This window comes from Bos javanicus, unplaced genomic scaffold, assembly GCF_032452875.1.
Source record: "Bos javanicus breed banteng unplaced genomic scaffold, ARS-OSU_banteng_1.0 tig00002723_1, whole genome shotgun sequence".
Classification (NCBI taxonomy): Eukaryota; Metazoa; Chordata; class Mammalia; order Artiodactyla; family Bovidae; genus Bos; species Bos javanicus.
Window position 1 is genome coordinate 2,183,439 of NW_026893594.1, and position 6,309 is coordinate 2,189,747.

At 36.0% G+C, this 6,309-nt stretch overlaps 1 pseudogene; it reads right to left on the reverse strand.

Moving 5' to 3' along the window:
* Positions 1–372: 372 nt before the first annotated feature.
* On the reverse strand, positions 373–1,279 carry LOC133243901 (olfactory receptor 4A47-like; annotated as a pseudogene).
* Positions 1,280–6,309: the final 5,030 nt, after the last annotated feature.

Consider the following 6,309-nt stretch of genomic DNA (forward strand, 5'->3'; position numbering starts at 1 on the left):
AATATACAAAATTCTGATGTGAAAAAAACTAACAATGAGAAAGCAATAAAAGCAAAATTGGATATAAATTTAAAAATAGTGTAACCACATAACATTTTAATTAACTCATTTGCTACATAATTTTCATTGTTCTCTATTGTAAATGGAAACACCTTTCTATTTTAAATGTCCCACCTATTTAGACACAGTGGTACACAAGATGTTATACAGTTTACATATGAGCAAAGAAATTGTCAATGAAAGGATGAATGTGTAGTTCATTCCTTATTTATAATTAACTTAATTCCTTGAGAGAGGAGGAAAAATTTAATCAGATTTACAAAGACTTTTACTTTCTGGAAAATTGGCCCTCTTGCTAAGTTACTGAAGTCATTATGGGTAATGAACTAATTTGATTTGATCTACTATTTTTCTCCAGAGTTCCTTCATAGCATTAATCATCTCAGAATTTCTTAGACTGTAGATTAATGGGTTCAGCATGGGGGTTATGACTGTATAAAACACATTCAACAATTTGTCAATGAGGAAGGTTGTCACTGGTCTTAACTATATGAAAATACAAAGGGAATAAAGAAGACAACCACAGTGATGTGGGAACCACAGGTCTGGGGGACTTTCTGCCTCCCTTCCTGACTCAGGTTCTTCAGAGAGTGCAGGATGACTCCATAGAGGACAAGTAAGAGCAGAAAGATGATAAAGCAGATCAGACCTCCATTGGCCAGCACTACAATGCCGATGACATAGGTGTCAGTACAGATGAGTTTCAATAAGGGGTACATGTCACATGTAAAGTGATCAATGACATTGGGGCCACAGAATGGGACATAAACAGTGCTAAGTTGAATTACTGAGTGCAGAAAGCCTCCAACCCAGGACACCACCAGCATCACAACACACACCTTCTTCCTCATGATCACCAAATAATGCAAGGGCTTGCAGATGGCCACATAGCGGTCACAGGCCATGACCAGCAGAAATGATCTATAAACATCTGAGTCATACAAGATTCAAAGGCTGTGATATTTTCCCCAAAGAGTAAGTCTGAAATCAGTCTGGGGGTTATAGAAGAGGCATCCATAAATGATAAGCTGGCAAGAAAAAAATACAGCAGTGAGTTCAGGGTCTTACTGACAGTTACAGTCACAATAATGAGCAGGTTGCCCACCACTGTCAAAATGTAGAAAACCAAGAACATAACAAAAAGGATTTTCTGCTCCTTTGGATTATGTGTGAGGCCCAGGAGGACAAAGTAAGTTACATTATTTCTTGGTTCCATCTATTCTGGACAGGAGTTGACCTCACATATTAGAAGCAGTTTACCTACAAAACAAAGGGGAAAAGTTTTAAATGTACTAAAATCCTGTCTTCTGTTTATCCTTTCAATTAGAAAATATGCATACAGAATCTGCTTGTGCCCAGTGGGTCATAGACATTGTGATGTCCAGTTGAATCACTCATAGTTTCTTAGATTCAATGATATGACACAAAATGAGGAATCAGAAAGTTGCAGACATACATAATAGGCGCCAAGATACAGATACTCTCAAAATGCTAAATATCACAGAGGACAAATATATCAATCAGACTAGAATCAGAGAAATCTTCCCAGAAATGACTTAGCTGAGTTTTAAAGGTAAAGTTAAATAACAAAAAAAGATGGGGAAGGAATTCCAGGAAAAGTATATCATTTATAAAGTCACAAAAGTATAACACTAGAGACCCACTTAAGTTAACATATTCCCTGTGAATAGATCAAACTATGAATATAAAGTGACTGCCCAGAATTTTCTCAAAACTTCTGAGACTTCTTTCTTAGAGTTTGTAGTGATATTCCTTCTAAACAATGAATACTGAGGCAGTCCAAATTTGTGTCTCCAGCCCCTATCTCTAGCCTCATTTTAATATAAGCAGCACTTCCAATTTTGAATATTTACAGTTAGACATCAATTTAGTACATATAATGCAAAATTTTCTACAATATAAAAGATGTCCCCCATCTTGCTAAAAGGCATCACTATTCAATGTAACTGTTCAGACAAAGCTTTGCACAGTGTTATCATTCTCTTTTTGCTTTCATATTATTTACTGATAACTGTATGAAATATAGTTGACTATACTTTCCAAATATGTCACTAATGTGATCATTCCCTTCCCCTCATTTTTCCTGGTCCAGAGCAGTAACCTCCTGCTACTTTTCTCCATTTGAGGAGGGGGGGAGTGGAGAGGGTTGTACACCAATTTGTTCTCTTGAAGCAACTCAAATTACATTCTTATATCTTGTTCCAGTTATATCACTCACCTGCTCAAAATTCTTATTCTATCAAATGTAATAGATAACAATTAATATTTACAGTAACAAACCCATAATCACATTTTCCCAGTTGATGAAGCTAAGGCTAAGAATACTCCTTTAATTTTCCTAAGGGTACACATTTCTACGTGATAAAACAAGAATTGGAAACTAAGTTTGATACCTTTCAAAACAGCTTAAATTCTTGCATAAAAAAGTCCATAATTGTGAACCATGTTTCCCAACATTTACTGTTAGTCTTACCTTGTTGGAACGTATTCAAAACCAGAAGGAAAAGTTTTTAAATCATTCCTAAAGATCTTGACCTTTTTCTTTAATCCAATATGACAAAAGAGGGCAAAAGGTTGCAATATTACCTGAGGATATGCTTGATTTCATTCAGCTGTCTGTTCATTTCTTCCATGGATTCTCCCATTTATTCAGAAGAATGTTTTATTTGCACTTTAGATTGTTTAAAAGAAATTCCATGGTACCCAAAAAATAAAAGTTTACCATGTTAAGATAATTTGTCAGAAAACTATGCAAATTCTAGGTTTATATAGGAAGAACAACAAGGTATTTCCAGGAAAATTTGTTTCTAGTAAATTTTTTCATAACTTCAAGATAGAAAAAAATCCGTGAATTGCTTAACACTTCTCATTTTGTCACATTGGTACAGCCAAACTAGTTGACTTAAGATTTTGAGAAAAATTCTTCTGCTGTCCTTTACATATTTTAGTGCAATATTTTAAGCCTAACAAATGACCTCCTGAAACTTTTACATCAGTTCCTAAAAGAACATCATCTATTTTCCCAAAAGAGACAAAGATCACTTTTATCCCTTCTAACCATACTTAACATTATGTCTTAGAAGTGGAATGTATCCGATATTGATTATTTCTTAATTAAATTCACTGGGACTTTCCATTAAATTTTAAAAATACATCTGTATGTAAAGATGTGTGCTGTGCAGTTGTATCTGTCTTCTTTGTGACCCAATGGACTCCTCTGTCCATGGGGATTCTCTGGCAAGAATACTGGAGTGGGTTGGCATGCCCTCCTCCAGGGGATCTTTCCACATCAGGGATTGACACCAGGTCTCCCACATTGCAAACAGATTCTTTGCTATCTGAGCCACCAGAGAAGACCCTATGCAAAGATACTACCAATAAAAGACAGATATTTAGGGTGGAGTAGCAAAGGTGGTATAATAGAAAGACCCTGGGTTCATGTCCTCCCCTGGGAACATTGAAATTCCGACTATTTACAGTGACCATTTTTGACAATGACTTGATGAGTGGCAGAAAATTTCCACTATTAATTAAGATATAAAAGGGCCATTGCAGGTTAGGTAGGAGTGACAAATATAGTGTATAGGCAACTCCCATATCTTGGGTAGGAAATACAAAAATGAGAGGATAATCCAGTTGAAGAGGCTCCCCAAAGGAGCAAAGTGGTCTGAGCCCCATATTAAGCAACTCATACTGGAGGTCCTGCACTACAAAGATGAGCCCCAAAAACATTTGACATTGAAAGCCAGTGGGGTTAACTTTGGTGAGAACCAGAGGTCTTGAGAAATAAAGACTCCAGATTTAAAGGTCACACACAGACAAGACCTCTTTCAGAAATAGCTATTTGAATGGAGACTGAGTCAGATGTACTTGAAGACCTTCCCAGAGGGGTAAAAGGAAGTTGGGATTCATACTGGGGATATAGATGTTGGCAGCACCAGTTTGGGGGAGATAGCCCATAAAAAGATCACTGTTAATGGTAAACACCATACAGAAACCCTCCCTCTGTCTTCTTAGTGGTGGGGGCCAGGCCCAGCCAGCAGTCAGACAAAACAAACCCTTAGCAGGCTCCAGACCAAGCAGCTAGCTGGGCAAGAAAATAGCCATGTACCAACAGGCTAGCTATCATAGAACTCCTTGAACCCCTAGCTGAGATGAGACCCAAGAACAGACACCAGTTAGCCAGCACCAGGACCATCCTCATCCACCAGGGCACCAACCTGGGATAATGTGGGCTCCTCTCTGTCCATCTGTTGACCAAAACCAGATGAGAACCCCTAGGCCCAGATATATTGTCTAGGACACTGCTCCACTTACCATTGGATTTGTAACAGGCACAGAAGGCAATGTGTCATGTCCATGAATGTAGGGTATATTCATGATGAAGAAAGATTCTGCATATTGATAAACGATTGTGATTATACAACTGTATGTACTTTGCCAAAATATTCAAGATATAACTAAAATGATGAATGATGTACTGTAAAATCACGTACTATGTAAAGATGAGTTTGGGTAAACTCCGGGACTTGGTGGTAGACAGGGAGGCCTGGCATGCTGTGATTCATGGGGTTGCAAACAGTTGGACAAAACTGAGTGACTGAACTGAGCTGAACTGAAAGATGAAAAATAAAAATATTTCCAACATTGAAATAACAGACACTTTAGTTCAGTTCAGTCGCTCAGTCGTGTCTGACTCTTTGTGACCCCATGAATCGCAGCACGCCAGGCCTCCCTGTCCATCACCAACTTCTAGAGTTCATTCAAACTCACATCCATCGAGTCGGTGATGCCATCCAGCCATCTCATCCTCTGTCGTCCCCTATTCCTCCTGCCCCCAATCCCTCCCAGCATCAGAGTCTTTTCCAATGAGTCAACTCTTCACATGAGGTGGCCAAAGTACTGGAGTTTCAGCTTTAGCATCATTCCTTCCAAAGAAATGCCAGGGCTGATCTCCTTCAGAATGGACTGGCTGGATCTCCTTGCAGTCCAAGGGACTCTCAAGAGTCTTCTCCAATACCACAGTTCAAAAGCATCAATTCCTCAGTGCTCAGCTTTCTTCACAGTCCAACTCTCACATTCATACACGACCACTGGAAAAACCATAGCCTTGACTAAATTGACCTTTGTTGGCAAAGTAATGTCTCTGCTTTTCAATATGCTATCTAGGTTGGTCATAACTTTTCTTCCAAGGAGTAAGCTTAGAATATGTAATTAAGGTCAATACTATTTATAATATCATCTAAAAATAAAAATGACTACATTTACAGTGAAACAAACTAGATTTATATGAACATCAAAGGAGACTTAAGTGAAAAGACAGATCCACTATGTAAGAATTCTCATTTTTTTATGTAAGATATTCTCAATATGTAAGAATGTCTCAAGACAAAAATATTTTGTAAATCAATTCTCATAGAAAACACTAACTAAATTTAGTTTTCCTTAGATTAGCTTATTGAAATTCAATTTTAAAATATAAACAAGCAAGAGTAGACATAGTTTTGTTAAAGAATAGTAATGGAGAAGTTTTAACCTAATTCAGTATCAAAGTATATTTTAAATCAAATACAATTACATCATGTTAAATATCACATGAATAGAGATTCATGGATAATAATAGTAATTTGAATTGGATCCAAACACATACTCTATTTTAGACTATAAAGTTGGGATATCAAAGACATTGGGAAAATAATTATGCATTGATAAAAATAGCCATCAACAAAATAATTAAAACTTGGTCACTATTTAACTCCTTATGTAAAATTAATGCATAGATGGTTCAAAAATTGAAATGAAAAACATAAAACAAGAAGACTTCACAAATTGTATTGAGAACTGTGGGAAAATATTTTGGTAAAATTGAAATAGGAAAATTATTTCTAAACAAGGCATAAAATCCAAAGAAAATATTGATAGATTTGACTATGCAAATGTGAACATATTTCTAGAGGACCAAAATATTCTGCACAGTATAAATACATCAAGAATAATCACAAGATAGAAATGCAATAATTAAAATACATGGTAAAAGGTATAATTTCTTTAATATATAATTAAATTGTAAAAATCAGTATGAAAATATCAGCAATTAAATAAAATATATAATATTCATTAATAAGCAATTGATGAAAAAAGAAATAACTTTAAACAGTTAAAGAGATGCCAAAATTCAATTATATTTACATATTTATGATTAAAGTATACAAGTGAACCATAACTCCT